The sequence below is a fragment of the Nanorana parkeri genome, unplaced genomic scaffold (genome assembly GCF_000935625.1).
Source record: "Nanorana parkeri isolate BGI_ZX_2015 unplaced genomic scaffold, ASM93562v1 scaffold2072, whole genome shotgun sequence".
NCBI lineage: Eukaryota > Metazoa > Chordata > Amphibia > Anura > Dicroglossidae > Nanorana > Nanorana parkeri.
The window spans coordinates 151,739-164,198 of NW_017308340.1; positions in this window are offsets into that span (position 1 = coordinate 151,739).

Below are 12,460 nucleotides of genomic sequence, written 5' to 3' on the forward strand. Positions count from 1 at the left end.
CAGAACTAGATGTTGCTGTGTGATGCATGTTTCAAGGCTCAGCGAACCCAAGATCAAAGTATATTGTTCAAAGCACACTTTGCAACTTTCAGAAGCAGAAACCAGAATATACACAAAGTGAAAGGAAAATGTATGAACATCTTGGGAAGGTGAGCATCATTTTTGTAAGCATTGCCCACTTACACTAATCTGATGCATAATGCTGCCGCACACTTTGACAGCCACCTTTCAGGGAAGCTTCTTGTGTTTGCCCTATTCTCAGGTTTCCTTAAGAACTTATGTGTTGGATTATCAAATCTGAACAAAAAGGGTGATCCTTAAAGGGGGCTAGACAAAAAACTACCTAGTGTCAGGGTGTCTTACCTTTCCTTGTCCAGTTGCTTGCAGCATGGCTTGTTTGCAGTGTCTCTGACACTGTTTGTTCCTCTTTGGCTCCCACTCTTATGACCAAAAAGTGTTAACATCATCATTCTGCAGCTACTAACAAACATCCTGACAAACTTCTGTCTCAGAGTGATGACGTAACACCAGTTCACTATTTAACCATCTGCTGGTCAATTCAGTCTCTGCCCTTGCGTGTGTTCTGATCTACCAAGTGCTCTGATGTTGTTCCTGTTCTCCATGTATGACCCTGGCTCTGGCTGACTGATCTCCCAGCTCCTGACTCTGGCTATTGTTTCCTTACCTGGTTCAGCTGACTACCGACTTTGCCATCTGACCTCTGGATGGACACTGACGACATCCTGGACTTTCTCAATTGTTTTCTCAGTGTATGACAGGTTTATTGTTCACCCACAAGGGATTCACCCAGGTCATCTGAGAGCATTGATGTCAGGAATCCCACCTTTGACCTATTTGATGGAAACGCATGGGGGAAATATTTTAAAATAAATACCCACTTGGTAAAGGAAGACACGACATTTGGATCACTGCCATAATCCTGAGGGAATGGGGCTGAAACGGTGTTAAAACCAGATATTAAAATATGTGTGTGTGAACCTTAAATGATGATTGATTTTCTATATTTTAATCTTTCCAAGTTTGGAGATTCAGTTTTACTATACTGCTGATTTTGAGTTACAATTGGTAATTAATCAGTAAGCTGACAGGCAGACCTAAGTATAGTTGAAACAGTTGTTAGGAATGCTCAAGAAGACTTGGCCTTTAAAATGAGTTTGAAGAATAAACCACATTACTCAGAACATAGACTATGATGCCCAAAATGGGATACAAGGAGAACACATGACTCAGCTACTAGAGTATGGCACTCCCTTATGCTAATCAGAAAGACTTTTAAGGTAAACATCACATAGGTTATTTTAAAGTAAAAGCATGGATAAAAGGATGAGGGATGATCCTTCAAGGGGGGCACACACACACACACACACTCACACATTCACACTACAGACACATACACACGCACAGCATCACACAGACACACCCACACTCACATTGAATAGACAGACACCTGTTAGGACTATTTTTACTTACTACCTAAAGCCACGTTTCTTAAGCATCTTATAGATTTCTGCTGTAAGATATACTATATTTTGTAATCATCAAGCATCTTATAGACTAATTCTGTAAGATATACCATATCCTGTAATATTTTGTAACTTTAAATTAAACACATTCTGAACTTTATGCAACAACGGAAACAATCATCTATTATTGAACTTTTCCACCCTATGCTTCGAGAAAAGGAATATGACATAAAAAAACCATATTTCGTGTCATTTTCTTACAAACGGTCATACCCTGTAAGCGGCGTCCGCCGCAATCGCCGATGCGTTCCAGCATGGAGCGCACTCGGCGACAGCTTGATGACGCGGGTGTGCGGTGCCGCGGAACGCGCTGGAACGCGGAAAGTGCCGAGGGGAACATGCGGCTCCGCCCACCCGCACTTCCTCAGACCTTAAAAAAACGGCTTGGGGGACATGCACGGCGTTCCTGTATTGCAGTCTGAACGCCTACCCCCAGCTACCTCTACCAGCTACCCCTCTCTTGAGGGAAGGACTCTGCCAGCCTGCAGCTTCCAGGAGACCCACTGATAATCCGGACCCCCTGCCACTACAGCTCTGCCAGGAGATCCAGCAACATTCCAGGATCCGGATAAGTACCTTACAGCCTTATAATACTTGCTTGTGACTTTAATATACCCTCATGCTAGATATAATACCCTGGATGCATTCAATACCTGCATGTGACTTTAATTTACTTTCATACGGGATATAATTCCCTGGCTGTATAAATTGCCTGACTGTGACTCGCAGTTAACCCTAGGTTGGATTCAACCCCATGATGCATATGCTACCCATTTGTGCCTTTGATTAACTTTCATACTGCAGAGAGTCCCCTGGACGCATACTATAATTGGTTATGAATTTAAGTTAGCCTTCTGATGCTCATTTTTCACAGCTGCACATACTACTAGGAGGTGTCTTTACTTTAACCTACCGGTTGGGGGTATGCGGTAATACCTTCCCGGCCTACCTTCTAAAAAGATCCCTATCTACTTTGGCAGATGATGTAATGAACTCCAAACTCTTCGCTTAAGATTAAGAGTGACGCCTGGGGTTCAGTACTGAGTACCATACTTCGAGAAATACACCACTTCAACTACTACCACCCAATCCTCCGCAGTTGTGGTTCATACTCGCTCACTGCAGGCCGTGACATACCCTTAGCGACTGCTGGTTCACCTGAGTCAGCAGAAACAGTGACATGAGAATCCACCGGCTGAGAAACACTTGACACAAGATGAGTGGAGCATGCTAGGAGGGTCTTCAGTACCAGGGTGAACTGATCCATACAGTGATCTTGTTGATCCAGCCTAGAGACCAACATGGTTAGTGTAGGAATACCTGCACTGTCAGGATTCATGGCCCTTACGTACTGTTAGGCAACCAAGAAACCAGACAGAAACTTAAAGTGCAGGTTTAAAAACAATTAAAGGAGTTTATTGAAAACGACAATAAACATAAATGGCAAAAAACAATGCAGAAAGTCCAGAACATCATCAGTGCCAAGCCAGGGGTCGGATCCTGAAGCGGGTAGTCAGGCGAACCAGTTCAGAGATCACTGAGGGCAGGATGAAGGAAAACAAAGCTGGAGTCAGGAACCAGGAGATCAGTCAGCCAGAGCCAGGGTCATACAAGGAGAACTGCAAAGTACTTGGTAGATCAGAACACATGCAAGGGCAGAGACTGAATGGACAAGCTGATGGTTAAATAGTGAACAGTTGTTATGTCATCACCCTGAGACAGGAATTAGCCAGCAGTTTTGTCAGAAGTTGCAGAGTGATGATGTTAACGGGTTTGGTCATTAGAGGGCACCAAAGAGGAACAAACACTGTCCGAGACACCGCCAATAAGTCGTGCTGCAAGCAAGTGAACAAGGAAGGGTAAGAAACCCTGACCCCAGACAGAAATAGGTTGATACTAGAGAAGACTACAGATAGGCAGGAGGAGGTAAAGGGACATTTAAACCAAAGGTCTGTTTCAGGAAGTTTTCTAGCCATGCATTAGATCTGGAACAAGTTTGACTTATGTTTGTATTGATGATCAACGTATGAACAATCGTGTTCCACAATAAACCCTGATGGAGCAGATGTTTATGGAAACTCTTTGGTGTATTTCATTCTGTTTTTTCTACTGTACTGTATTATACTGTATTATACTTGAAACTTAAATAAAACTTTATTAAAATTGAAAAGGTGACCAGGGAAACACCACCACACCCATAAGCTAGCCCAGAGATCAACAGGCTATCAGCCAGCAGCCAGGCAAACCCTAGGCGGACAAACGGTAGACAAATACCTAGCTGACAAGCATCTAGGAGGCAGCTGACCATACAGGAGGCAAGCCGCCAACAGGCAAATAAGCATCAAATAACCCCCTCATTGGATGAGCAAGTAAAAGGAGGTCAGCCAACATACAACTGCCTAACAGATGTTCAATGAACAGGTAGCTAACCAATGGATAAAGACCAACCAGAAAAGCAGGTAACAGGGATACCCCTTATGTTTTATTTTTCATTTGGGTTTTCATAGCCCACATGTCTGTTTTTATTTGCCTGCCAATAGTACAGATATACTGTATATTAGGGATGCACCGATACCGATACTAGTATCGATATCGGTGCCAATACCGAGTATTTGGGTGAGTACTCATACTCGCCCAAATGCTCCGATGCCTAGCCTGATATTTCCTGTATCAGGAAGCCGGGCAGTGCGTCATTACACGCTACACGGTTTCCTGATTGGCTGGGAAACGGCTCCATGCTCTCACTTGTGTAATGACGCGCTGCCCGGCTTCTTGATTGGTCGGGAAGCTGGACAATTAGGAAGCCGGGCACCATGTAATGATGCAGTGCCTGGCATTCTGATTGGCCGGGAAGCCGGCTTCATGCTCCCTCGTCATCTGACGAGGGAGCATGGAGCCGGCCTCCCGGCCAATCAGAGAGCAGGGCCTCAGCATCATTACACGGTGCCCGGCTTCCATGATTGGCCAGCAAGACGGCTCTGGCTGGGTAGCGGAGAAAGGCCACTCTTGGCTGGAGAGGCCCCGGGGGTGACAGGCTGGACATGCTGAGGTGAGAGGGGACAGACTTTCTTGTTAATCGGGAAGGTGAGTCTTTACACGCTGCCCGGCTTCCCGGTTAATGCAAAATCTATATCAGATCTGAGCACGAGCAAACCGATCTCTAGTAAAACTGCTGAGATTACCAATTGGGCTGGTTTCCATAAGGATGACCTTTGTCTAGGTTCCTGTATCTACACTACGAGTAACTTAGATGAACTCTTCCATACTGATTACAGCGCTTACTTACATATGCGCCTTGTCTTACAAAGGAATTAATCAGCCTTTGTGCTGCTCTCACTTGGACTGTTTCACCTTTTACTTACTCTTGTCATCCTGATTAGATTAATATCTTCTCGCTGAATAAGAAGCACGCTTCTCTCGTCAGACAGCAGTGACATAACGCATGTTGCAGCACTATAATAAGAAGGTGAGGAGCAATAGTAGGGTTTTATGACTCGGATGACTCATAGTTTACATACAGCACGTTTTCCGTAGAGAATATTTCTCTTTCCATCATGCCATGATGTCACTGGAATTCTAAGAATGATGAATAAAAATATAAAGGTGGTTCACAGCCGTTGGTATCGCCATGTGCACCTGTTAATTTATGGCCTACGCTGGGCTAGTCATACATTTTGTGTTAAAGTGACACCAAGCTCAGGAGTTACATAGTTACATAGTATTTGAGGTTGAATAAAGACACATGTCCATTAAGTCCAACCTATTGTGTGTGTGTATTATAATCTATCACAAGATCGACTCTACTTGGGCAAAAATGCATACTTTGCTGGGTGATGTATGTGTTAGATCTGGATTCATTATTAAAAACAAGTTTGAGGGTTTAATGCCTTTGTATTACTTGCCCTTCCCTTTTAGATTGTAAGCTCTCATGATCAGGGCCCACTTAACCATTTTGTATTGAATTGTAACTGTACTGTCTCGCTTATTTGTAAAGCTCTGTGCAAACTGTTGTGGCTATATGAATCCTATATTATGTTAACAGTAGATACATAGATAGTTCAGCCATTGACAAATTTGGGCTACTACCGGAAAGTAAAACGAACCAACCTTGGCAACTGATCCTCAAATCACCTCTTAACCACTTCAAGACCAGGTGTTTAGACCCCCTTCCTGGCCAGGCCATTTTTCAGTGTTCAGCGCTGCAGTACTTTGACTGATATTTATTCCGTCATGCAACGCTGTACTGAAATGAATTTTATAACATTTACAGCCGGCGGATCGCTTGTATAGTAACAGGCACCGCTGCCTGTTTTTAAATTTCGGCCGTTTCCCGCTCGCGCGCGCCCAGTGGCGAGGGGGCGTGTCTGAGCGGACGTCTAAAGATGCCCGCTCAGATCTAGAGAGCTCCGAGCCGGCCGTTTTTTTACTACGGCCGGCCCGGAAGTGGTTAATTGGTGCTGACACTGTCCCTCCTTCTGGAGGGTGGCCACTCCAAGCTCCCACCAAGTGATAGTCTACAATCGCAATACAAATTAGTAAACTAAACATGAGATTGTAGTCCATCACGGGAGCGAGCTTGGAGCGGTGACTACTTTACATCACACACAGGGACCATGGGGAACAAAAGTAGCCCCCCTCCAGAAGGAAGAACAGTGTCAGCACCAATTCAGAGATGATTTGAGGATCTACAGTCGAGTGATACACACATAAGATACATTTTTGTTAATAGATAAGGTCCTTGAATGCATTTTTAAGATTTAATTCCTGAGTATAGTGTCACTTTAATAACAAGATATCACAAGCTGCTGCACATGCTCAGATGATACTATGGATGCCGGTGGATAGTAGACTTGCAACAACAAACAACTTGGAATCACTTTATAGCTCAAATAAAATTGTTGCTGCAAAAGGTAAAGCTCCCTTGGTAGTGTTATAATTTATCCTATAAACGTCCATTGACACTTGTGCTGGACAGCTTGGGTTGGATATGGGAACCAGAGGTAGTCATATGAGATGACACTCTCCCATTAGTTTACACCCACTTTCTCTCTAGAACCTGTGTAAGCCAGGAGACCTAAATTTCCACTAAGTGGGAGGTTGGGGAATTTCCTGATATTGTTTCTCTTTAGGAGAGCTTGCAAGTGGGACTACTTCCTAAAAACACCTTGTTCCCAGGTAGTTTTTATTACTTGAAGCTTGCAATGATGCAGGTCCACTCCTTGAATGGGTTTGTGAAACTTGTAGAGGAGGACAGTTGCCCAATTCTGTTTCAGGGCTCCTACAGCTTCTGTGGCTGACATACGCTGGGTGGGTTTCAGCAATCAGGAGCTTCCCACAAAACAATAGATTCTTGTGTTGCTTTGTTCCAGCTTTCTGAGAGTAGCATTGGACACTTACGCCAGAAACAAAGCATATTGGCACACAGCTTGCAAGAAAGCCTAGCACTCTAGGCCTGGGCTCCAGTCTGCGCACAGGGGAACTTCTCTTCAGTAGAATGACCTCTCCCACAGTGAGGTCATAGATGAGGGTTAAATAACATCTCCCAAAAGACCCTTCCATTCTAAGTTGTTAGTTCATTTTGGAACCAGCATGGTTTTAAGGGAAATTCTCTGTCACTTTGGCAGCATTTTTTGATAACATTAGTGGATCCTATTCCTTCCCATCCACTTATTCCACCAGCACTCTTAAAAAAGGCTACAGCTGGATCCAACAGAATTGTTTGAGTACTTAATTTCTGGTTTTCTGCAGGAGCAGTCACTAGCAGAGATTGCAGAGAAGATTATACAGTAGCTATGCAGAATTCTTCTTTGATTCTCAGTCTGGCCTTGACATCTATCTATCTATCTATCTATCTATCTATCTATCTATCTATCTATCTATCTATCTATCTATCTATCTATCTATCTTATTTATCTTAAACTGACATTAAACCAATACTGTAATGTGCGCCTTACTGTAATCCATGGTAGTTTCCCTTCTCTTTGCTGCTCTTCCTTTTAAATCCTCATGTCTTCTCATGCTTGGGGAGAACTTTCCTTTGCAGCTTAGTGCCTCTTCCTGTAGTGCTGGCTCAGGTTACAAACCTATACACAGACACCATATATTAATTCCTGAGACAAGGCAGTCTGCTGCAAAACAGAAGTTCTGCCCAGCATGAGAACAGATACAGATTTAAAAGGAAGAGCAGCAAAGAGAAGGGAAACAACCATGGATTACAGTAAGGCACACATTACAGTATCGTTTTATGTTAACAAATCTGAGGGTTTAATGTCACTTTAATTATTAATCCATTTGGACGCCCCTATCTCCTACAAACCCCCTTAAACTGTCTACCCAACCCCTGAGAAAGATGGAATTATTTGAGCAATCCATTTTTGCATTGTTACATTTGGAGCCATGCATACCTCTGGCAGGGCTGGCAGTGACAATATAATTAAAAGTGTTGTGCAGGAGAGGTTAGAATTACAGCCTGTTGTTGATCTTGAGGAGGTCAAATTCCAGGCAGGGGACATCAGCCATGCAGCAGCACCATCCTTGAAAGGGCCAGCGGCTGGTGCTATGGGCAAGATGGGAGCAGTATGAAGATGATGTGTCAGACTGCACTTGAATGGAGAACAACACATCCCTAAAAGAGAGGTAGATGTGAGAGAGCAATCACACGCTAGAAGAGGAAGTGTGGGTACATCCCAGTGTGCCGCGGGCACCAGATGACCTCTGGAGCTGCAAAAAAGTGCTACACTATAACCACCTCCAAGTCCGGTTGTCTAAACCCCACTTTGTCCAAGCTCTTTGCACTGCAACCCTCTTCTCTATATAATCTAGTAGAAATATTCCTGGCCTGGGTGGCCCCAGAGTGGTAGATTCCCAGATACATTTTTTACATTTTTTTTTATGTGGGTTTTTAGTATTTTTTAGTATTTTTATTCTAATGTATTCTGTAACTCTAAAATCTACTGTAAAATCTATTCCTGTAACTCCCTCCTTGTTGGCCTACCACTAAACAGCCTATCCCCCCTTCAGTGTATTATGGATGCTGCCAGACTCATCCACCTTACCAACTGATCAGCGTTTGCCACTCCTCTCTGCCAATCGCTCCACTGGGTCCCATTTCCCCAATGAATAACATTCAAAATGTTAACAATAACATACAAAGCCATCTACAACTCGGCCCCAAACTACATCACCTACCTCATCTCAAAATATCACCCAAACCGCCCTCTCCGCTCCTCCCAAGTCCTCCTGCTCTCCAGTTCTCTTGTCACCTCCTCCCATGCTCACCTTCAGGATTTCTCCAGAGTGTCTCCCTTCCTCTGGAACCCCCTAACAATCTGTCCTCCAATATCCGACTCTGTCCAGGTTTAAGTGATTCTTGAAAACTCATCTCTCCAGGTAAGCCTTTTCCACCTCGACATAACCATCCTTCCACTTCTTCCATTAAATCATCCCACACAGTCCTTACCTTTTGTATCACTTGAAAATATGGAGGAGTAAGTGAGACAAATGTGAATTATTAAACATGATTTCAAATAAACTTTCCAATAATAACTCAAAATGTGTACTTAATAAAAATACAATATACAGATATGGTGTTGGATACAAAGTGAAGCTTTTTTCAGTCATGTGACCTCTACATTGTCGCAGTGTGTCAGAGATCCAGGCCATTCGGCACATGAGAGCTTTCAGGTCTTGCTAAATCTTCCAGGAATGACCCTTTTGCACTTTGCATCGCAATAGCGCACCATTCTTGCAAAAAACATGTATACACATGTGTTCCACAGAAATGCAGTCACAACGTCTTAGTTTATCACATAGTGAACCCATGGGTAATTTTATACCTGAAAAGCTATAATTAGTATTAATCACAACAAGAAAATGCACACAATAAACATTCCATCGGAGTTATGTTTACGGGGAGTCATGCATTATTTGTAACACGTCGAGGAAATGTACTGTGTAGGAGGTGTTTTATCGGGTTATATTGTTACATTGTACATTGCGTCTCCAGGATGAAGGCAAAAAAAAAAAAAAGCAAACAGGAAGTTGGGAAGGAAGTGTTCCTTGAACTGCCTTATATATACTGCTCCACAGGTACGGATAACCAACATTACCTGGACGGCTTGCACCCCTATACAAACCTCTGAGGAACAAGCAACCATCTTTATCCAAAATAAGGTAACATTATATTGTAATAGTAATTAACAAGCTCACCAGTATGATCTGTAATTAGGCGCTGGTTATCCATCACATAGGCTATCGCATCCTTATTTTTGAATACGGATTGCCTTTGAGGTGTATTGTGATCTTTCTGATTGTTACATTACTGCTGGAACACAATCTTACATTTTTGTATTCATATTGTAAGTGCTCCCTCTGGTGGCTCTCAATGACAGACAGTGTAGTTAGCATCCTTTCTGAACAAATGTACAGGCAGAATAAGCTCAATAATGTATTGTTTTTAGGGAAAGCTTAGTGGTAGAGCTTTGATAGTAGGCTTGCACGTAGATAGGGTGGGCAGAAAAACAAGATCATTGGGATAACACGTTCTACTAACAAAGCATATATATGTGAAGTAACAATAACTAACTGACGTCACTCTCTCTTTACAGAAATAAAATGCTGCCGCTTATTTTTATGTGCTTCATACAGCTTCTGGAACACCCAGTAGCACACGTATGTATATCAAAATTGTGCCTAAAGAGATATTTGAACAGTAAATATATGTACAATATGTATTATGTATATATATATATTAGAACATTTTGTCTCATCTCTGGCCTTCTCTGCTCTCCTCTCCTCTTCTCTTGGATCTCATCCTCCTTTCATATCCTTTGTGCACATCTCTCCTTTGATTCTGGCTTCTCTCTTCTCTGAATCTCTTCTCCCCTCTGCTTTTCACCTTGCCCTTCTCCTTCATGCTCCTTTCTGTCCTTCTCCTCTCCACATCTCTTTCTCTCTCTTCTCTTCTGCACTTTTCTCCTCTTCTTTGTGCCCTCTCTCTTTCTCTTCCTTTCTCTTCTTCGCATCTGTGCTGTCCTTTTCTCGTATCCCTCCCTTTTCTCCTCCACCTTCTTTTCTGCATCTCCTCTTATCTCCCTGCCCTAATTTTTGCTTCTCTCTTCTCTAATTCTCTTCTCCCCTCGGCAATTCACACCAACTTCCCCCTCTCTGCTCCTCCCTGCCCTTCTCTCCACATCTCTTTTCTCCTCCACACTTTTCTCCTCTTCTTTGTGCCCTTCTCTTCTTTGCTCTTCTTCGCATCTGTGCTGTCCTCTTCTCTCATCCCTCCCTTTTCTCCTCCACCTTCTTTTCTGCATCTCCTCTTATCTCCCTGCCCTAATTTTTTGCTTCTCTCTTCTCTAAATCTCTTCTCACATCTGCAATTCACACCGCCTTTCTCCTCTCTGCTCCCCTCTGCTCCCCTCTGCTCTTCTCTCCACATCATTTTTCTCCTCCACACTTTTCTTCTTTGTTCCCTTTTGCTCTTGTTTCCTTCTCTTCCTTGCTCCTCTTTGCATCTGTATTTTCCTCTCATCCTTTCCTTTCTTCTCTACCCTCTTTTCTGCATGTCCTCTTATCTCCCTTCCCTGATTTTTGCTTCTATCTTCTCTAAATCTCTTCTCCTCTCTGCAACTCTCCATGCCTTTCCCCTTTCTGTTCTTCTCCTCTCCACATCTCTTTTTGCCTATGTGCTTTTCTACTCTTCTTTGTGCCATTTTGCCCTTGTCTCTGTTCCTTGCTTCTCTTCAAATCTGTACTTTACGCTTCTCTTATCAATCCCCTTCCTTCTCTACCTTCTTTACTGCACCTTTCCTTATCTCCCTGCCCCTTTTCTCTGTTATCCTTTCCTGTCCTTTCTTTTCCTCCTCACATCTCTCCTGTCCTTTCTTCTCCTCCCTGCCCCGTTCTTCTCCTCTTCTCTCCGCGCTGCCATTCTTTTCTCTTTTTCTTATATTTCTTCTCCCTTCTGCCCTTCTTTTCTATTCTTCTTTCCTTTCTTCTACTTGTCTTTTTCCTAAACCTAAACACTAACAGGCAAACCTGATCAGACTGGCCATGTTAAAGAGGCTTTAGAGAGATCTTCTCAAACTTTCTGATGTGTTTCTGGGACAGGAAGTGAAAGGAAGCAAATACATGTGAAATTAATGAAATAAAGAAAAACATTGACAAGGATTCTTGTCATTCCCTACTCTACCCCCCAATAAAAAACTGTGGCTAGAGATACACTTTAGCTCATGAATATATTGCTAAATGATTGCCATAGTAATCATAGAATACAGATCATAGAGCCTTCACATTAGCTGAGAGGAGCATAAAATGTAATATCTCTACCACAATAATATAGATACACACACACAAGGGCCAGTATAGGTGGAATCCAGTGAACCTAGTAGTATGATCTAGAATTTGCGCACAATAAAAACAAGTCTTCTACTAGAAACCCAAAGAAAAGCATATATCCTATATAAAGGCAAAGTCCTGGGTGGAAACCATACTCTGGACTCCAAGACAAAAGTGCAAACCACTTTGCCACCACAGCTAAGGGTTATTGCTCATTTATGACGGCTATAGAACACATAAAAATGGCGGTCTGACTCTTCTCTAAAGTGATTACATGGATCTGGAATAAAAGATTATGTTCATTGGACCTTCTGTTGTATGCTGGCTTGTTTTCACTCTGTGTTGAACTAGCTTGCGAAGAAGTCTTCCCCCATGCATTGCAGGATTGCAGTTCCTGATAGGAAAGCGGAGTTAGTACAATCACTTTTTGTTGCCTGATGTATTACTGTTGTTTACTCCTAGGGTCAACCAGATGCAGAGATTGGGGTAAGTAATTTATCTTGATTTTACACAATGTCCTTCATTATTTACAATGTTTGGGTTAACCACCTACAACAGGGGTAGGCAAACTCCGACCC